This window comes from Suricata suricatta, chromosome 17, assembly GCF_006229205.1.
Source record: "Suricata suricatta isolate VVHF042 chromosome 17, meerkat_22Aug2017_6uvM2_HiC, whole genome shotgun sequence".
Taxonomy (NCBI): Eukaryota; Metazoa; Chordata; class Mammalia; order Carnivora; family Herpestidae; genus Suricata; species Suricata suricatta.
Window position 1 is genome coordinate 18,347,095 of NC_043716.1, and position 21,800 is coordinate 18,368,894.

Sequence of the window (21,800 nt, forward strand, 5' to 3'; positions counted from 1 at the left end):
GGTGGGAGGCGCCCCGCCCGCAGCTCGGCCCCGGCCCTGCGCCCCGCGGATCTGAGCGCAGGTAACTGAGGCGGCGTGGAGCTGGGCCTCGCGGGCGCGGCTTGGGATCGCGGCGAAGTTTCTCGGCGTGTAACTCTAGCGCTCTCGGCTGGCGGGGCCGGGTCGGGGACGGCTGGGTTCCCGCACCTCCCCCACGCCCAGCACTGTCCCTCAGCCTACGCCGGGGTGGCTTGAAGGCCGCGGCACCGAACGTCGTGTAACCCTTCGTGGGCTGGTTTCGGAGCCTGCGGGCCGAGGTCGGGCAGGGCGGGTGCCTTCTTAGGTGGACGCTGCTTGGGGGAAACCCAGAGCGTCGGCTGAGCGGAGCGCCTTGAAAAGCGGGCGGTGGGATCCAGCCCGTCCGGGGCGCGCCCGCACCCCAACTTCGGAGACGTGCGGGAGCTGAGGACTGGGTCTTTGCGGGCGAGATGAGGGTGTCGGTTCAACTGGCCTACAAAGTCCCAGTCCTCGGCCCCCAGAACCGGCGGCTTCTCCGAGCTCCAGGCCGGCTCGGCAGGAGCTCAGCGCGCAGGCGGGAGTGTGAACTCCTGCCAGGGGCCACCTCCCGGGGCCACACTGGAGAGAGGGTAGCAGGGGGCGCTCGGCGCGGGCTCTCTGGGCACAGTTGAGGGATCCCTGTGCTTCGCAGGAACGGTGGGAACGTGCTCAGAACTTTTCGGTCATTGTGCAATCGGTGTCAGGTCCGTGTTCTTCGGGTGGAGCCGATTCCCCCCAGGGCGGACCTGGGGTGAGGGGACAGACAGCAGGTCTCCAGCTCCCCTCGCCTATTAGCCCACCCGGGCTTGCCCTGCCGCGCTTTCCAGGGGGCTACCTTGAGCTTGGAAGTGGGGAGAATCACCCGATTTCGGGAATTGCCCCCGGGAAGATGGCACTGGATGTGGAGGGGGAAGCCCCTGCCCTTCCCCCGCCCTTCCACCACCCTTTCCTTAAAGGTACATCTTCACGGGAGTGTTCTTTTCTTCCGTGATCTATGCAACGAAATCTTGACCGCTCTGAGTTTTCAGGTTTTATGCTGAGTTTCTCTTCTTAAACCCTCTACCCACTTTGCTTCTAGCCCCCACAAACGAAAAACTCTACCAGCCCTGAAAAACCTCTAGTTTGCTGGGTGTTGGAACTTTGTGTTTATTTTTGTTTGTAATGTGTTTTGGCCATCTTGGCAGTGGGAAAACGTTTGGGAACACATGCGGCCAGATGACCTGAACCGTGTGAAGGGCAAGTTGACCAAACAGGGTACCTTGGGCCCCTATCCACCTGACTTTGGAAAACTGGAGAGTTTTCTAGAAGCAGGGAGGAGGGTGAGGGAGAAAGCAGCCCAGCCGGCTTGACCCCCGCCCCTGGACGTTGTGCAGAGACCCCATCTGGATTGTTTCTCCACAGGCTTCTGTGGGCTTAGCATAGAGTTGACTTTGCAGGTACCCAGCATAGTCTCTGTGCTGGTTTGGGTGGCCCTGTTGGGGACTTAGCACAGGGGTGAAGTATGTGGAGGGGAGACCCATGGGCTGTGGGGTCACTGAGGCAAGGCTGGGCCTATAGGTCCAGTGGGGGAAACCACTTGGACCACAGCTGGCCTGCACTGTATCAGTGTGAGCTTTGTCCTGCAGGCTCTAGTGAGTGTCAAGTGCAGATGCCACAATTATGGGAAGAAGTCTGTTTGGTCCTTTATCTAAAGGTGCAAGTACCTTAACAAACCCTCTGTTTCGAGGCAACATAGTTTCAGAACGGGGTGGTGGGAGCATCCACAGGAGGCCTAACCCGTTTCAGAAAAAAACGCTCTCTTTGGAGTACTGAACCAAGTTGAGAAAACAGATTTTTCCCCCAGTTGAACCCATGCCTCTCCCGGCCCTGGGGATGAGTATCTTAAAGTAAATGAAGTGGAAATCTCCAGAATGCTGCGTGGTCCTAAAACACCCGCAGAATGGGGCGGGAGCTACTGAGTTCGTGGAAAAGCTGGCGGGGTTGGCTGATTTGCACCCTCCCCGGGGAGGACAGACACGGGGATCAGGGACATAAATCTTGGGAATACCCTTCGATTGGTGTCCCTGGCCTCCCCTGGCCTGGTTCAGGGGGCTGGCGGGTCTCCCTCAGGCCATGCCCCGTTCTCCCTCAGGCCATGCCCCGTTCTCCGTGGCCACCCGGGGTTTTAGGGATTTTTAGGAAATGCCTTAGTGCTTCATTTCTTCGGGGGAAGGGAGTGATTACATTTTTCCTCCTTGGGATTTTTCCTTTGCAAAATGTGACTGAATTAGCTACACGGTGGGCTGGGCTGGCCTCTAACAGCTGATTTGTGCTTTGATTTAAGCCGTTGTATTTAGGAATTGTGCTTTGGTTGTGAGCCTTTTGATTTCACTGTCCCCTTTTGAAGTCTTCTAGTTTTCCTGAAACTGGAACCTCCCCGCCCCTCCCCCACTCCATCCCTGTAAGCAGGTACCTCACTTGGTCAGAAAGTGGCTTACGGGGCAGCTCCTTGTGCCCCGGAGCCGGCTTCAGGAAGCTGGTGGGAGGAAGAGTTTCAAGCAGACCCCCAGGGAGACCCATGGAAGACTTAAAAACCAGCTGGCCTCCTGGTCTTGCCTCCAAGGAGGAAACTTGTATTCCCTCAACTCTTAAGTAGATTGCAGCCTGGTGAATAATTAACCTCGCCCTTGTGACTTTTTTTTTTTTAAAGAAAAATCAAATCCCAACCTCTGAAAGATGGGAGACCCGTTTTTGTTCAGCGTGATTGGATCGGCAAAGGATGTGTTGGGAGAAGCCACCCCCTCCCCCACCCCCTTTACATCTCGGCCCCCAGCATTCTAGCAACTCTAGAAGTTCTGATACTTAGAAATACCTCCGTGCCTGGGGGTGGCCCAGGTCTCCTTCGGTGTCCCTTTGCCCAAAAGCTGAGCTTTCTGAACCCTCAGCGGAGGTCAGCATTCTGTCCCCTGCTTTGCATTCATTATGTGTGGCCCTCCCTCCTGCACGGGGTGGATTTTGCTTCCAGGCGGGTTTGTGGCACCTTGAGCACGAGGCTGACTCTTTGGCCTGTCTCCGTTCTTCCTCCACGGAACAACAGCGCTCATGCTCTGTGACAGGTTCCTGAAAGAGTTGTTGCAGAAGCAAGGCGTCAGTCTGGGCCCCAGGAAGGGTTTTTCTGGAAGCAGCCCAGCGTGAAGGCCATGAAGATGGACCGTGGGTCCCCAGGGGCTTGACTCTTGGTCTTTGACACATAACGTCCCTGTGCCAGTTTCTTCCCTTGCAAAGGAAGCTTGATGATACGTTGTAGCATTGTGGTGAGGCTTACAGGAAGAACGCAGATTCGGCGCCTGGCACACACCGATGGACCTTTGACTTGGTCCTTGTTGCCTCGGTTCTCTTATTTGGACTCTGTGGGTGTACACACGTTGGTTGAGAAGGGTGCAGGGTGACTGAGACCTAAGGCCGGTGGCCTCTCGGGTTGGAAGGTTGTGTAAGGTGTCTACCAGCCTGGGCAAGTTACTTAACCCCCTGGGAAGAGCAGCTCCGTAATCCCAAAGTGGGGATGATGTCTGGGAATCTCTCCCCGTCTCAGCCTTTCTTTCTACGGTATACCTGGAGGCGGCCAGGCTTGGGTTATAGCCTGAGACGTGCAGGACCTCTCGCTGCCCCCTGTGATTTGTCCTCCAGCGCTGAGAGCAGCTGAGGGGTATCCGGGAGTCCTCTTGTGGCTGACGCTCCGAGGGGGAGGGGCTCCCCCAGCATCTCCCAGCTGCCACTGGTGCGAGAGCCTCCTGGTGTAGGAGGGCTTCGCAGATTGGGAGCGAGCAACGGAGAGCTGTGGAACAGGAGGGTGGATGGGGCTGGATTACCCCGCACGGAGTACTTAAAGCACAACTCTAGCGGGACCAGTCAAGCATGGTACAAAATCAAAGGGCGGGGGAGGGGGTGGTGGAAGGAAGGAAGGAAGGAAGTTGATATTCCAAAAAAACACTGCAGCAAATTCACCCCAGGAAATAAAAATCAGAGTGTCGTTGGACTTCCTTATACTTTCTTTTATGTGATGTTTTTATGTGGAATTTCAAACCAGCGATTGAGAGAGACCATGATCTTTTTCAAGTCCTTTAGAGTTTTTAGGAGTCCCAGCTGGCCGTGGGCAGTGCGCTGGGCTTACCGACGGACACAGAGCAGGTGACTTCTCACCCACTGCGCTGCTGCTCCCTCCTTCCTCCCTTTGGCACAGTCTGGGGAATTTTGAAATCTGGGGAATTTTGAAATCGCCCTGTAGCCAGACCCCTGTGTTTGCTGTCCAGGAGAACTGGGGAGGGAGGTGCTGTGTGGAAAGAACCATCGCCTGATTTAATCTCTGCCACTCTGGGCCTGCGAGCCCCCTTCTCTGTCAAGTGGGGATTGGACTGGATACAGCATACACCCCTTGTAGCCTTAATGTTGCTCCTATGATTCTGGGCCGATTCTGGGCCGGGAGGCACAGAGGAGGGCACAAGATTGGAACCTGGGGCTCTGGTTGGGAGGGGTGGGGAAAAGGCTCGGAGATGTGCAGCTGGGAAATTTGGATCAATCTGTGAAGACTTTGTGGTTCATTCTCATGAAACTCACTTCCTCTCACTGGATTTCTGCCCTGGGGTATGTGGGGTTCAAGGGAAAAACTAGCCCCTCCTTCTTAATGACTGAGACTTTCATTCTGGGCTTCGGTTTTTTCTCTTCTCCATGTCCTATGTAAGGTAGATCTCCCCCACTCTCCAGAAAACAAGTGAGTAGCGTTACTGCTCATGTGCTGATCTGACCTGGCTTTCCTGGAGGTTGGCGGAAGACACAATCCATTTCTGCTGAAGGCAGGCATCTGCGAAAGGGAAAGGTGGGAATGAGGCTCTCCTGTGGACGAGCTTAGTGACCTTGGACCAGTGACATGCCTTCTTGAGACTACATTTTCCTGGCTGTGATGATACACACGAACTTTGCAGTATGACCAGAGGATCAAAAGAGAATCCCTGTGTGAAAGGCCGGGGGCATGGTGGCAGGGGGTACATGCAACTGTTCTTAAGGGACACTGTAGTTCAACTAGAGGCTGTAGGGCCAGAGAAGAAACCCGTGGAAGTCAAGGAAAGATGACCTGAGGCTGGCAAGCTGCTGTTGGCTTAATATCTGGAGAGAAAATACTGGGAGAAAAGTTAAGTCCTTGCTGTGTGGCGGTGGGGGGGGGGGTGTCTGGCTTTTTGAGGGAGATATGCTGGGTACACCCTTGTGGAGAGGGTATAGGGAGAAGTCCCTGACTACCAGGGGTGGGTTCATGCAATCACTGTGCTTCAGCCTATGTGAGGGAACAGGTTAGTGGGAGAGTCCAAGGGGACAAGTTAGTAGGAGAGTCGGGATAACATTCTCTTGAATCCCTTCCTGTAGAGCTTGATGTTGTGGGCTTAAGAACATGAAAAAAAGAAAGTGTCTTTCTTTGCTGTTGGAACTTTGAGGGTGATTAAACAGATACTTGGAACCAGGATTTGCATATGAGCAAAATGTTAGTCTCCAACTTGCCTGGCCAGACCACTCTATATCTGGGAAAAGTCAACTAGACCACTTGCTCCCGGCTACGTCTCTTGGCCTGAGTCTCTCTCCCTCTCCCCCTGCCTCTGCCTCTCCTTCTGTGTCTGGTGATAGCAAGCATTCATTGTCTCTCAGGTCTGGATGCACACTAACTTGGCCAAATCGCTGAATGTTAAACCATCTGGCAAAATATCACATTTCGACAATGGGCCTTTTCTATAGAGAGGGGCAGTGCTGATGCTGGGAAATCACTTAAGCATTGACAGTGGAGAGGGGTAGGGTCCAGGATCCTGACTTGAATGTAAGGGACAGGGATGGGGGGTGGGGGCTGCTCCTTAAAATAGTAATAGGTTGGAGAACCAGCTCCCCCTGTTTCCAGCGCCCCAGTCAGGGAAGGGGCTACTGCCAACCTACCTTGGCATCCTCCCTCTCGTCCTTTCGGTGGATTTTGTTGTAATTAGACAAGTCGTGACAAATATCCCATTGGCCTTTGGGCTGGGGAGTTTTGAGGACTCCTGCCTGGAAACCCAGCCTCACTCACTTGGGAGCCATAATTAGGCAAGAGAACAGTTCTCGGGCCCTTGATTCAATAAAGACCCTTTTATGATGTTGGTTTTTCCCAGAAAAATAATACCACTTTGCCCCATTTATTGCATTTAGATGTGTAATCATATTAGAGCCTAACAGCCCCGGGGACCGAAGTTACGTAGTTGGGGTTTTCACCAAAGCCTGTTACCGGGTCTTCAGAGGAAAACCGTGTCCTCGGGGAAAAAAAAAAAAAAAAGAAAGAAAGAAAGAAAGAAAAAGGAAAAAACGACAAACATTTTTGAGGATTTTTTCTCTTGTGGCATTCAAAGGATATTTTCTTGCATCAGGGTGAGAGGTGGCCCCGGATAAAAACCAGAAAGTGAAACTAACTTGAGCGGCCCCTGTCAGTGCGGACGCCTGGTGGCCGGTGCCCTCCGCAGCCCTGCCTGTGGCCAGGCCATGCGTCCCCAGTATGGTCCCCTCTTTGTCGGGAAAACGTTATTTATCAGATGGGTAGCGCGTGTCCCCTGTCAAGGGCTGGAGGAAATATCAGAGAGGATGCATGTGTCCCCTCCAGCAGGAGTCGCGCTCTGGCACGTCAGCACCCTGGTAGCTGGGCTGCAGGCGTTGGGGCTCACAGGTGGTGGTTCTTGGCCTCCCCAAGCCCCGCCCCGTGAGGGCAGTCAGCCCTGACTAAATATAGTCCTGGAGGGCTCCGGCAGCTCCGGTTGGCTGGGAGGTTTTGGATGGCTCCGCCTGCAGCCGCTGGCCACGCCCTCCAGGCAGTTGGCTTTCGGGAGGGCTGCCCTCCCCCGGGCCCTCTAGCGTGCAGACCCCCTTCTATGGAGGCGTTCCCTCCTACCTTCTTACCCCAGACATTTTGTCAGGCTAAACACATTCCCCAATCATAGAGTGAAATCCCTCCTAGAAACCTGCCAGTGCCGGGTTAGGCAGAGCTGAAGAGTGGAGCCCAGAACCTCTTTCCCAACTTGGGGTGTAGAAATCTCAGGCGATGGGGAAATTTCTGGGAGTCCTTTGTAGGAGTGCTCTATTAAGAAACAAGAGGGTATGACATTTCAGGATGCCGAAACCCTGTGGCATTAAAGGGGGTGGTGGAACCCACTTAATTCCAGGACAGCTGATGGAAGCTGTTGCTGCAGTATTTTTCAGATACCACCCTTTAATGCAGAAGCACTGCATTTTTATAGATTATTCCACTGCTGATAATGTGTCTTAAAATATTCCTTCATAAAGTGTGAGGGTTTTTTTTGTATTTGAAACTTTCTGGATGTTTTACACTCTTTGGAAGAAGTGCTGTTAAATTACATACACATACAAATAATATGTTTTTTTGTTTTGCTTTGCTTCTCCAAAGGGAATATAATTAGAACATCTGAAACCTGATTACCCAATTAGTCCATTTTGCTAACTAGCTGTTAGGAATTTGTGATGAGATACATTATTTTAGATTTCCAGATGGAACTTTGGCCACAGGGAGGTTCTGAGCAAGTACACAAAGAGGAACAAAATCATGCGTTTTCAGTTTTGGCCACCACCCCCTCACCTGCTCCATGCAAAACACTCTATGTGCCCGCCCATCAGGCAGCAACAGTGTCCAGACAACAGTTTTGTTTTCCTTGACTCGGGTCAGTGGAGTTGGAAAAATTATTCATCTATGTCAGCTTCTCTCAGCTCCTGACCCTGGAGTGGGTAAACGAAGGCAGGGTGTAAGTGCCACTGTCTTACTTTTGTCAGCAATAATTTTAGTCCTTTTGGGGGGGGGGAATTCTGGTGATAGTTCATTTGGTTTGTTTTTTTTTGTTTGTTTTTTTTAGAGAGACAGAGTGTGGAGTGCGGGTGGGGGAGGGGCAGAGAGAGAGAGGGAGACAGACTCCGAAGCAGGCAGGCTCCAGGCTCTGAGCTGTCAGCACCGAGCCCAATGCTGGGCTCAAACCCATGAACTGTGAGATCAAGACCTGAGCCCAAGTCGGACGCTTAACCGACTGAGCCACCCAGGTGCCTCACTGTTTGTATTTTCTGCATGCCTTGAGTGTGCTTGCTTTGTGTCCCATGGCCTTGGGGACAGTCTGCAGAGGTGGGGACCTCCAGCCAAGACCAGAGAATGTAGCTAGGACCCAGCTTTTGTAGTTTATAGCTGTTAACTGGTGCAGACCCACAGTCCTTGCCTGAAATTCTGAACTCCAAAAAAACTGAAAACCAAAAGTTTGTTGGCATAACTAATTTCATGGGAAAACCTGACCCAAACTGACGTGATACCATTGGCGTCGATATTTCTCTTGGGGAACATGAATATCCTTGGGTTTCACTGCAGAGATAGGAATGTGTTTAATTAGTGGTGTTGCAAAACGTGGTATGTATACCTCATTACCTTTTTATTTTTGATTGATTGATGTTTTAATGTTTGTTTACTTTTGAGAGAGTGACAGTGTGAGCAGGGGAGGGGCAGAGGGAGGGAGATACCGAATCCCAAGCAGGCTCCAGGCTCCGCGCTGTCAGCACAGAGACTGACACGGGACTCAGACCCACGAACCATGAGATTGTGACCTGAGTCAAAGTCAGATGCTTGACCAACTGAGCCACCCAGGTGCCCCAACATAGATATTTCCTTCCCCTACTATTAGCTGAGCTGTCTGCATGCCTTCTCTCCTTGTTTCCCTCCCCCGGGGAGTCCCCATTAAAAGACAAACTTTGTGACTGTGATGGCAGGACCCATGCCCAGCTTTGGCTCCTCCAGATGTTCTGGAACTGTGGACGAAAGGAGGGTGCTGCCTCCCTGGACCAGCCTCATTAATGGGAGCGGGTGTTTGTGTGGACAGATGCATTCAGGCTCTGGGCCAGCCTTGCCCTGGGGCACTTGGGCCTCCACCCACTGATGAGTTTTGCAGGGGGGGGGATGTTGAGGGGGTGCTGAGCCAACCCCAAGGCATGCTGGCCATTTGGCATCAGGCCAGGCAGGGCTGGAGAGAGGGGCATGGGGGGAGCTGGAGGGGTGAGTGTAAGCATTTAGGAGCTGAGGTGGTTCTTAGCAAAAGAATTTCTGGCTCAGAGACGCTGATTATCGTAAACCCGGGGACTCTGATGTATGGATTTCAGGGCTCCTGGGTTTCTTGATCCCAGCCCGTGAACAGCGGGTGAGGGCAGATGGGCCCAGCAAGTCCAGGACTTTCTTCTGTCGCACAGGCTCTGATCCAGCTGTGCCCTCAGGCTCCCACCTCCAAGCAGCTGTCCCTAGGGCTGACTGGGTAGGTGCTGGAAGGGGGGCCTGCAGAGCCAGCTCCCCTAAGTTGGGCGCTGGGAGCTCTAGCATCCCTCCCCAGTTCCCTCTGTAGGGAAATCTGGCCCCTGCCTCTAGCATACGTGGCCTCTCCAGGCCCCCGGGGCCAGACCCGCCAGCCCTTGCTGCAGGCCCCAGCATCCCTCCAGTAGCTTCTCTGGAGGAGGGGTTCCCCCAGCACATTTTGGGACTTTTGCCCGCGGCCTGACCACTTCCTTCCCCGATCAGGGTGGGACTGGCACATATTTTTCTTTCTAAAGCAAATTCCAAACAAGGGCTGATAACTCTGGTTGGCTTCCCTTTTCCTTCCACCATGGTTTTGTGGGCTGCTGGCTATTTTAGGGACTCCACATTCAGAGTGGAGCCTCCTGATTCTGCAGCTCCTCTGAAAGCCCTGAGGTCTTTTCACCTCCTGAGGACGGGGACCAGGCCCGTGGTCATCAACGTAGGATCAGCACAGGCTCTGGGAAGGCCCAGGGCCCAAGGCCCAGGAATGGGTGAGCTCTGCTGCTAGGCATGCCCACGTGGGTCACTTTCACACACCTACCATTGGCAGGCGGGGGGGTAGGAGGTCCTTTGGCCACTACCTGGGGCAGCTCCCAACCTCACCTCATTATTGAACAGCAGACACCGCCTGTCCGGTGGTAAGTTGACAGCCTAGGACAGTGCTTAAACTTGGGTGTCCTGAGCATCATACCAGGAGCCTGTCTACAATGCAGACTAGGGCCCTGGAACCAGCATCAGTAATCCATGCATGCAACAGGGTGTATGTGGTTTCAGGATTGTGCTGCTGGTAAGCCGGTAGGTGAAGCAGTTTCACAAGGGTGGGGTCAGGGGGAGTGGGGAGAAAGAAGGGGTGGGGGGCCGGAAGGGTTACCCAGAAGAGGTGAGCTGGGTGTTAAGAACACAGTGGCGAATGGGTAGCAATAGCTCACTCCGCTCGGATGCTCCGTGTCTGGTATAGTCCTTAGCCTTTGATAGGAACAAACGTCTTTAATACTCCTCCCCCCACCCCTTGAACTAGGCAGTCGCCCTGGCCTTGCAGAGGAGCAGACTGAGGCACAGAGGGGTCACACAGCTTATCAAAGGTCCTGTGGCTATTAAGCGATGAGCTGGGTCTCGCCCTCTTGCTCTATTCCACTGTGCTGGGGCCAGGGCATCCCAGTCACCCCAATGTGAGCAGGACCAGCTCATGCAAACACGGTTGGGGCTTCTTAGCGGGTGAAGCGTAATGCAGTCACGCTGTCAAATGGCTCAGTTGGCTCTGTTCCTAGTGTGTGGGGGACAGCTGGGGTTTTGCTGGAGGAGTGTGTGGCCGTGATCTCCACTAGGGCAGAAGGTGGCCGGTGAGAGGACAGTTGGCTGGTTTCGGGGTACGCTGTGTCTCAGTCTGAACAAGGACCTGCGGTGTGAGGTGGTGAGGAGCACACTGGCAGCAGCGAGGTCTGAGCCGGACACCCCCACCCCTCGTAGCCCCCCTGCCTAGAGTCTCTGGCAACTTCCAGGAGGCCTGGCCCCTCCCCTGCCCTGGGGGTCTGCGGGGGAAGGGGAACAGTACTTGGAGAGAGTGATAGGCTCTGGCAGGTACCTGCTAAAATGGTGTTGTGCACTTGCTTTTCCTCCAGCCCTCTCACCACCCCTCGAAGTGGGCTTCCCATTTACTGACGCGAAAGCCAAGGCACAGAGAAGCACGGTAACTTATACCTGGTCACACAGCAAGTGAACAGATAGTGCTACCAGGTCTCTCTTCCGAGAGTTAGGCTTTCACGGTGGCAGGGCCGCCCATGCACTGAGAAGCTGCCTGTCGCCTACGCACAGCGTGACTGGTGACAGGCTCCCATGGGGTGGGTGCAGTGTCAGGCAGGGCAGGACAAGCTGCCCGTGGCCAGCTGGAAAGGTTCCAGCTGAGCTGGTGGCCAGGGTGGAAGGGCCTGGCTTCAGGGCACAAGTGAGCCACCAATGGGAGACATTCCACAGACGGGTGGCATTGTGACCATGAGGTTCAGAGGAGTCAAAGGCCCAGGGTCTGTGGCGGGAGCCTCTGCTGCCCTTGGCGGCCCATCCAGGCTGGTCCATAGAGAAGGACCTGAAACCAGGCTCTGATTCTGGAAGCCCCTTTCATCCTCCCATGAGGAAAAACACAATCGGGCACCACTCTCTTTCCTCCAGCCTGCACTTCCTCAAGGAGCCTGTCTTCTGGTTGATTCAAATCTGAAAACCATCCGAAACATACCAGCCGCCTTTGCCCATTGCAGGCTGTTTCTGTAGGGGGTCGGGGACCCTTGTTCCTTTTCAGGCCCACCTGACACTGTTGCCTCTTCCAGAGCTCACCTCTGGGCAGGTGGGCAAGATGTGCACGGGGACGGCTGGACTGAGGTCCTGTTCACACGGCATGCTGGTTTCCAGGGTTCACCCTCGTGCCTCCTGCCACGGACAGAGGGCCTGTGTCCACCGGCTTTTCAAGCACTGTCCCTTGGGTTTATACCCCAGAGCCAAACCTCTCATTTTCTCTGAACGGGGAGAGATGGTGGGAGATTAGTTCCTTGTGGGCCCATTTTAGAGACAGGGTAACCAAAGCCGTGACCGCTGGAAAGGGGACCAACCAGGATTCAGGTTCCCTCTTCCCTTTAGTCTTGAGTCTTTCACGTTGTCCTTCAAGAGGGTTTTCAGAGCCGAGCAGCCTTCTCCCAGGTTTCCTGACACCCCCAGCCCCGTTCTCCTCTCTACCTGGACCCGGCCTGGCCTCTGAGGAAGCCTGGAAGCGGACTGTCTTGCTTCATGTGCCGTGTGAGGCCTGTGACTTTCGCTCCGCTTCTCAGGAGCTCAGTCTCTCTGCAAGATGGGGTCTGCGCTCCTCCCCCCCATGTGAGGACATGGGCCTGATGACCTCTCCCAGGTCTTTCTGCATTGCCCAGCTCTTCAGACTGCCTTCGTTAACTTGGGATCCCTTCCCATTCCGGTCACGGCCCTCCACGGGCAGGAGGCCCTGGGGTGAGAGTTGGCTCTGCGTGGAGCAGAGGCTGGTGGTGCGTGCCGTGAGGGTAGTGAGGGTGGCCAGCCGCCAGGCCGGGCACTGGAGAGAACTGTGCCGCGGTGGAGACCCAGTGGCCACCCTGCCCACCACAGAGCGTTCAGGAGCCCCTGGGATGTGGGCCAGTGTCGGGTTAGGGGACCCGCTCTCCAACTCGCCCCTTCCCTCCGACCGCTGGGGCCAGTTGACTGCGGACTTACCTGGAGAGAGTTCAAGGACAGCAAGAAAAATGAGGGACTTTCAGGGGCAGCTGTGTTTTCTGACTCAGTCATAATGCCCCTAAAAATCCTTATTGTTCTTGCAGTGTGCATCGGACAGCAGCTGCCAAGCCACCCCTTGCCCAGCTGGCTGCTCTGGGATAGGAGGGGCTTCTTGGGGTCAGATTGGGATGTCTTCCCCCATCCTCTTGAGATGGGAGTGAATTATTCAAATAATTCTGTTGGGCCAATGCATTGATTTACATATGTTTTTACTGTTTTGTTTTGGTTTTTGGTGGAGGATTGGGGAGGTCTGGGCATTGAGCTAGTCCTGCATTGGAACTCAGGTTTGTGTGCAGTGAGGATTCAGAGGACCCCAGCTGCAGGTGCAGAGCCCAAGGCAGGGGGTTTTAGGGGCGAGCAGTAGTGTGGAGCTTGCCAGGAGGCCCACCTTTCCGAGAAGTTGGAACTGTTTAGAGGCAGGAGGGGAAAAGACATCTGGGCAGAAATGTGTCTTGTGTTTTAAATGCTTATTTAGTTTGAGAGAGTGTGCATGCGCATGCATGAGTGGGGGAGGGGTAGGGAGAATCCCAGGACTCAAGAACCAACCCAGGTGCCCCCTGTACTGTGCTTTAAAAGAGAGGGAGTTACTTGGCCATTTTGAAAATAAGCTCCCATGGGGCTCCTGGGTGGCTCAGTTGGTTGAGTGTCCCACTTCGGCTCAGGTCATGATTTCACCTTCGTGGGTTCAAGCCCCGCATCGGGCTCTGTGCTGACAGCTTAGAGCCTGGAGCCTGTTTCCAATTCTGTGTCTCCCTCTCTCTCTGCCTCCTCTGCCTGCTCATGCTCTGCCTCTCTTTGTCTCAAAAAAAAGAAAAACAAGTTCCCAGTGGATTCCAGTTCTCCCCCCCTCTGCCCCCCTATCCCTATTTCACCTCCCAGGTCTCCTGATCCTGTCTCCTCAGCAGATGGCCCCGTGCCCACCTTTACCAGCCCACCCCACCGGTATGGGGCTTAGGGGTTGCATGCTGGGGAAGAGAAATCCCAATTTGTGACATGTCTGCCTCCACCCAGGAATGCCAGTGGGCAGAAATCACCAGATCCCAAAGCCCCAGAACCTTTCGCCCACAGCTGAGGCCTGCCCTTGGATGGGCAGACAGGGAGGTGAAGAGACAGCCAGCAGGACCCCACCTACTCCTGTGGTCACCCCTGGGTTCATTGGCCTCACAGGTCACCAAGGGCAATGAATCCTCTAGGTATTCCTCGGGTTTCCAGGTACACACTTGCAAGCCCTGGTCACTGGAGAAGATGGCTATTTGCAGGGCCCTGACCGCATGTCACCCTTGCGGCCAGGCCAGCCTTCCTCCTCCGGGCCCTTTGCTCCGCAGGTCTGGCCCTCCCAGCCATGCCTCTACACCAGCTCTCCCAGAGACGGTTTTTAAAGGGCTGGGTTTGCTCAAGAGCCTCCGCATTAAGATCTGCCCAAGAGAAGGGACAACTTCAAGGTAAAGGTTAACATGGGGGGCACAGAGTGACATTTATCCCTTCTTGGTAAGAGGTGGATAGGTATTTCATGAAATGAGATTGTTACTACCTACGATAGACATGGGGTGATACATTATTCCTTATAGCTAAGCGTTCACTGCCTCTAAATCACTTTTGTGTCCCTGAGACCCCTTTGCCCTGCCCTTCCATCCCCCCCAAACCTCCTTGTTCCTGAGTGCCATCCTCATTCCTTACCCCAAACACTTGCCAAAAAAAAATACCAATATTTTTAAAAAGAAAATACATGAAAAATAAAACTGAATACTATTTCCCCCCCAACTATAATAGAGCTGCCTTCCACTATAGAGCATTTTTTTAATATATATTTTTTAAATTTATTTTTGAGAGACAGAGAGAGACAGCGCGAGCAGGGGAGGGTCAGAGAGAGGGAGGTACAGAATCTGAAGCAGGCTCCAGGCTCTGAGCTGTTAGCACGGAGCCCAACGTGGGGCTCGAACCCGCGAACTGTAAGATCATGACCTGAGCCTAAGCCAGATGCTTAACTGACTGAGCCACCCAGGTGCCCCCACTAAAGAGCATTTCAAATACAGAAGGATGTAAAGGCCCCTACCTAGAGAGGATGTCTGCTAATGAAAGAGATCCTTCCAGCATTTTCCCCCAAAGCATGTACACCCCCCACCCTGTTAGCAAGATTGGGGTTTTTAAAAGGTGTGAGGCTCACAGCCTGTTGGAGCAATGGCCCTGTGCCCTGGGAAGCCAGTCTTGCTCTTCTTTCTGCCAAGGGGATGGGCCAGAGGCCGCCTGTGACCAGGAAGCTTGGAGCGCCGTGGGCATTGGAGCCGCACGGGGGCTCTATTCTAATGGATGGAGTTGGAGTTGGTGAAGCAACTGAACTGCCAGCTTCGTCCTGACTGATCTCTAAGTGGGCTGCTGCACAGCTCCTAGACTCGGGTCACGTTCAGAATCTGGGGAGCATTATAAAAATGTCAGAGCCCGCCCCCTTCCTCCCCACCAAGGCAAGTTGGATTTGGGTGGCCAGGGATTGGGGCGGGGGGCACCCAGGGACTGGTCTCTTTGGCTTCTCTTCCTCAGGTGATTCTCTTAAGCAGCCAGAGAACTATCCGGCCATGTGCCCACCAGTTACAGACGGAAGAGTCTGATGGAGGAGATGTGACCATTTGCTGTTGACAGATTTTCACGTCCATTATTTTTTCTGCTGCTGAGAGCCCTCTTTGGAGCCTCATTCTACAGTTGGAGGAGTGAGGCAAAAGTGATCAGCAGACTCCCCAGAAGACACAGCCAGGATACACAGGGCTGGGGTTTAGAAGCTGCAGCCTCCGACTCCCCGTGCCAGTGCTCTCCCGGTAATAATTACTTATAATTGGTATACGGTTTAACAAGCATATCATAATGCTTGGGTCATGCGGTATCCGGAGGGGAGTGGGTGGGTACTGCTCTCTCGTGGAGGAGGTGTCTGCACCACGGAGAGGCTGGGTTACGGCTCCTCAGTCTCCCTGATGGGAGTGCTCCTAGCCAGCCTGGACCCACGGCTGCCCCAGTTCTGGGCAGTGTAAGATTTAACCCCATTTGCAGAACCTATCGGAGGCGTGGCCTAGGGGACAGCTGGTGGGTGGCTGAGGCACCTGGCTCCCTGCACCCTGGCTGGACAGAGGTATCTAGGAAGGACCACAGCCTGCATGGGGCTTGCTCATCTGGGCCCTGCCCTGAGCTGGCGGCCCTCAGGGTCGGGCCCCCCTCTGGGGGTGCCTAGGTCTGCAGAAGGCTGTCTCTGACCCTCCTTCTTTCCCTACAGAGCTAGACTCCAGGAGCCTGGCCTGAGGGCCACCTGGGCAGGCTGCCAACGCCGGGAACTCACGGACAGGCACATTGTGAGCTCCAGGAAGCCGTCCGCCGTTCCTAGACCAGTCCACAGAGCCAGAGGGCCAGCCTGCCTCAAATATGATGGGTGGAGACAGGAACTGAGAACACTACTTTCCCAGATCGTAGCAGCTCCAGGCCAGGCCCGCCGGCTTTCCTGGGCACCGAGGGGCCTGAGCCTTGGCCACGCCTTCCCTTGTTGGCCTTGGCGCTCTCGTCCTCAGTCTGGCAGTCCCCCTGCCCCCCACCAGCTATTCTCCAGTGTTTTACAGGCTCTTGGCAATGACATCTATTTAACCTGCTTCCCAGAAAACAGGGTGGTTGGGCAGGCCGACTGCGCCAGCACCTTGGTGGGAAACAGGGCAGTGGACCTCAGCTCGGGCTTTTCTTGCCTTGGGGCCGGGTTGGGAGGTGGCCCTAAGCGGCCTTGGCTTACCTGGGTCAGAAATAACCTCAGCTCAACTCACAGCCTAGAGCAGTCAGGCTGAGGCAAAAGCTTTGAGCTCATGGAGCTGGGGACAGGGGAGGGATAAGCCTTTGCCCAGGAGTCTGATCAGGGGCAGTCATTTAGCTGGGGGCCTTGGGTAAAGCCTCCTCACCCTCCCCGACTCTTGCCTCATTTGTTGGATGGGCATGATAGTGCCCTTTTAGACATGTGTCTGAATACGTGGCTTCCGAATGCAAAAGCAAAGTCGTTTCCCACTTCTCTCTGCTTCCAGGAGGACACTTGAGCAGAGAGCCCTGGGAGGGGTCTGGCACGGAGAAGATGCTCACTTCATGCAGTTGCACCGCTCAGGAAGCGAGGTTTGGGTCTCAGTGTGTTGGAAAGGGCCTTCCGTCCTTATCTCTGCCAAGATGGCCTTTCCTTCCGCTTCCTCTCTGGCTCTCCTGCCCTGGCCGGACCCTATAGGGTTCGTGGTTCTGGCTCAAGATGCTGCAGTCCTCTCGGGCCCGGCCCACCGAGATCCAGAGCCCAGGGAGCCTCCTTCCCCTCCTGCATGTTCGTCCTGCAAGTCCAGACACCGTCAACTCCAAGGCGTTTCCCCTGGGCCTGGGCCAGAGTAGCTGCGGCCGCGCTCCTCCCTCCCCCACCAGCCTCCTTGGGTGCAGACAGCCCAGCACAGGCAGGAAGGGCCTTCTGTTTGCCTTGGCTGGTGGGGAAGAGATTAGTGCTCGCTCTCTGATTTGACTCTTGATTCTAACTAGCAGACAGGCCCGTGACGTTGAAGAAAAACACTTGAGCCTTGAATGAGGTTGGGCCCTGGTCCTGATGCCTGGCCCCTGGAGAGGTGTCTGGAGGTAGAAATGGGTGATAACACCACCCCTTGGGTATGTGGAGAAATGTGGTGTGGCTGCCTGTCCGCTTTCCCTACCCACAGCATCCATGATTCTTATAATGCCTCTTCTCTGTTGGAAGGTCACTTGTCCCCAATGTCAACACAGAGACTCCCCTTGGGAGATTCTGCAGTAACTACGGGGAAAGAGGCATTCGTTTTTTGTGGGATTTGCCAGGTTGATGGACCTGCTAGTGGCCATCCTGTTCTCTGTTTGAGGTCGAAGCCAACAAAGAGGAAAAAGCTCAGAGATGAAGAGAATATGCTGTCCAGGTATCCATAAGCTTCTGGATCCAGCTATGCCTGAAGCTGACTATACTCAGGATTAACCTGATTATATGAGCCAATGCATTTCCTCTTTGCTAAAATTATCCTAAGTTGGGTTTCTGTCATAGAAAGGGTCCTAATAAAGCAGTGCTTTTCTTTGGTCTCATAAAAACTTTGAGGTATACTTTGCATGCAATAAAATCTACCCATTTGAAGTGCCCAAGTCTTATGTTTTCTCAAATGTGTACACCCCTTGTAACTACCACTGCAGTCGAGATGTAGAACATTTCAAGTTCTCTTAATAGTCCTTTACCCTGACCCTGACCAACCGCTGACCTGCCTTTGTTGTAGAGATTAATTTTGCCTTTCTAGAATTTTTATGTAAATATTCTCATTTGGCGTTTATGCTTTGTGTCTGGCTTCTTTTACTCAGCAGGTCTTTGAGGTTCCCTCAGTAGTTCATGCCTTAGTTCTGAGAAGAATTCCATCGTATAGATGTACCCCAGTTGGCTTAGCCATTTATCCAATGCTGGACATTTAAGCTGTTTCCAGATTTTGACTATTACGAATAAGCTGTTCTTGATCTCAGTGCAGGAATGATCTCACAGTTTGTGGGTTTGAGCCCCGTGTTGGGCTCTGTGTTGACAGAGTGGAGCCTGCTTCGAATTCTTTCTCTCTCTCTCTCAAATACACTTAAAAAAATTTTTTTTAAAAAGCTGTTTGGACATTGAACACAAGTCTTCGTGTATGCATGTTTCCATTTTTAGACATCAGTTTCATGTTATAGTTGAGACTAAGGGTCAGAGAAGTAGAATGACTTGTCCACCGTCACACGGCTGATGGATCCTGCAGCTTGCATGGGGAGCAAGGAGGGTGGTTACGTAGCACAGGTGTGTGGGTGTTCCTTAATACACAATCTCGGACTGCTTGGGGAGGGAGCCAGGAGGAATGGTCAAGATGAGTTCTAACCGTGACCCTCACCTTTGTGTGTCCCTCGTTTTCCCCTGGTGGATTCCACCCTTAGAGATTCTATCTCCTAAATGGATTGCATTCATGAAGTCAGAATCTACTTCCCCAAACACATAAAGATCCAGAACTATCTGAGCAAACTTGTATGAAGATTTGATGTTGAAATCCCTCCAATCAAAACTGGAGACTTGCTCTTTCGGGCTGGGGACCAACCAGTCACGGAGCCGTCTCAGAAGTCAGAGGATGTCGAGTGGGTAAGCCCTGATTGAGTCCAGCCTCTCCTCTCACAGCTGCTTCCGCCGGATCTCTGCCTCCCAGTCTTCTTTCTGCTGAGGTCAGCCCTGGGAGGTCAAGTGCATGTTGTTAATGCAACAGGGGTCAACTCCCTTAGGACTCTGAGGTATCTAGCTGTGCCAAAGCCACATGCATCTCTGGGCCTTCCTCTCCTTCAAGGGAGTCGCGTGCCACTGAGAGGCCTGGCCAGTACAGCTTAGCCAGGACCTCCCCCTTCAGTGAAGCTTCTCCCAAGTTCTCCAGGCAAAGTCAACGAATGGCCAGTCCAGTTCACCTCCAGCGAGGCAGGGGCAGACACTGCTAAGGGTTTTACATGCATGGTCTCATATCCTCTTAACAACCCTTGGGGAGGTACTTTACTGTGAGGGAAACTGAGGCACAGCTGCAGCTGTATCACACCTGGAATGCGGGCGCATCACATGTACCTTGTGTGCCCCTACAGAGTCTGTCTGTCCCCCTGTGCACCAGACTCCCGGCTGCTTGCTCTGCCTCAGCACGGCTGGGCCACAGCTGAAGCTGACAGACCAACCCCACCCGGGGCCACATCGCAGGGTAAAGGCCACCGAAGGGGCCACCAGTGCAACGCTTAAGCCCAGAGGGAGCCCGTTCCCAGGGATGAACTTTGAGCGGTAGGAGGCGAGATGGGGGCATACATTCCTCTCCCTCCCTCCCTCACCATCTGAGGCACGTTTTCCTTATGTGGTCTGTTGTAAACCAGCGACTGTGTGGTTACACATCATCTCGAGTTGCTTCCCATCCTTCCCTACCTCCCCACCCCCTTCCCTCCCACTTGCTACCTTGAAGTTCCACCTCTGAGTTATCGGCGCTCAGTTGCTAGCCAAAGGCTCCATGTTCTGGGGAACACAGGCTGTCTGGCGCCTGGGTCCGTACTACACTGCTTCAGGGAATGTGGAACAAGAGAAGGACGCAGTATGTCACTGCCCTGAAGACAGGAAATAGGTTGGGGACAGGGACAGTGCCAAGTTCATCAGCTCATTCCCTGTTATCTCTCCCTCCCCCCCCCAAATACCTGTTCACTAGGTTTAGTCAGTCAAATCCCCTTTAACATCCTCCATAAGTTCAGAGCCTGGGGTCTCCCCCACTAAGCTCCATCCGGTAGAGAAGAGTTTATGTTCCTTGATCCCCAACTTGCCCGTATGTGATACTTGCAAGGTACTCAGCCTCTCCGAGCCACTTTTCCCATCTGTAAAATGGGAATAAGAATGGTGTCACCACATAGGACTGTTGAGAGGTCTGACACTTAGTTTTGTGCCTGGCATGCCGTGGGTGTAGATGCCATTGTTGAGCAGTCCTGTTCAATGTCACCTCCTCCAAGAGAGCCCTGCTCTCTTGAACCCCCCCTCCTCCATTCTCAGTCCCTACTGAGTAAATGGGGCCATCCCCCCCGCCACCCCATTCCCAAGCCTGTCGCCAGACCCAGGCCAATTGGCACATCCCAATACTGACCTCAAGTATCGGCTCAGGCCTGGGCATGAGACCCAAGTTGGACTGGTCCTTGTAACCATGTCCTGAAGTTTCTGGAACAATAAGGAAAGAGGTGCTTGCTCTTTGCTGAGATCATCAGCTTGGAGCCAGGAGAGGCCATTTTTACTACTTGAGGATGATGTCAGGCCACAGTGGTGCCAAGAGGCGGAGCGGGCCTCAGCATGCTGATGATGTCTGTGGGGCTCCCGGGCTAGTCAGCCCCTGGTGTTTTTAGGAATCGATACACAAACCGCATTTTTAAAATTTACATAAGCCAGTTCGGGTTGAGTTTCTATTACTTAAAACTGAGTGGTCTTGACTAATCCAGTAGGTTCTCTGTATAACTCTGTATAATTGCTATTACTGCAATTATTATTATTATTATAAACACATTACCAAGAAGGTGCAGCCATGGAGATGCCTGGGCCAGGTTCCTTCAGGGGGCTACTGCTGCCCTCCGCACATTATACCCTGGATATTAGCTCCCTGAGGGTGGGTGGGGGGACGTTCGTGTCTCAGGTCACTGGTGTCTGCCACAGGTAGGTGGGCTAGTGGGCATCTGACGAATGAAGAGTGAAGTAGGCTCATGGCCTCCTGCCCCCTCCATCGTGCCCTGCCTTCCAGCTCCCACACCAGGTGCACGTTTGCGCTCGTTGCTTGTCCTTGGCCAATGTCTGAGCTCTGGGGTGTCTGCCAGGAGACCGTCTCGGCAAAACAGTCTGGTGTTTTCACGGTGTCCTTTTGAGGGCCTCATTCATCCCTTTATCTGTTCAGATAGTGTTAAAAAAATCTTTATTAAAAGTGTTCATTATATGGGATGCCTGGGTGGCTCAGTTGACTAAGTATCAGACTCTTGATTTCTGCTTAGGTTCTGATCTCACGGTTGTGAGATCAAGCCCCATATCAGGCTCCTACCAGGCATGTAGCCTGCTTAGGCTTCCCTCTCCCGTGCCCTCTGCCCCTCCCCTGCTCACATGTTTTCTCTCTAAAAAAAAGGTAATTAATTAGGGATACCTGGGTGGCTCAGTCAGCTGAGTGTCCAACACTTGATTTCAGCTCAGGTCATGATCCGTTGTGGGATCCAGCCCCACATCCGGCTCCATGCTGAGCATGGAGCCTGCTTAAGAGTCTCTGTCTCCTTCCTGACCCTCTCCCCAGCACACTCTCTCTTTTTGAAATAAAAAAAAAATTAATAACAATTAAAAATTTAAAAAGTGTCCATTATAGACTATTTTACACCACTCACAAAAAGTAACTCAAATGGTTTAAAGACTTCACTATAAGACCAGAAGCCATAAAACACCCAGAAGAAAACCAAGGGAAAAAGCTCCTTGACACAGGTCTTGGCAATGATTTCTTGGATGTAACACCTAAAGTACAAACAACAAAATGAAAAATAAACAAGAAGGAGTACATCAAACAAAAAGCTTCTGCCCAACAAAAGA

General features: G+C 53.4%; 1 long non-coding RNA gene across 2 annotated transcripts; it reads left to right on the forward strand.

The window, feature by feature from the left end:
• LOC115282899 lies at nucleotides 1-17,830 on the forward strand. Of its 2 annotated transcripts, none has more exons than XR_003904792.1 (3): nucleotides 1-61; nucleotides 15,221-15,492; nucleotides 15,942-17,830. It is a non-coding gene; the product is annotated as an uncharacterized LOC115282899 (long non-coding RNA). The 2 variants fall into 2 exon arrangements; XR_003904793.1 differs by having other exon boundaries at nucleotides 16,726-17,830.
• The last annotated feature ends 3,970 nt before the right edge of the window (nucleotides 17,831-21,800 follow it).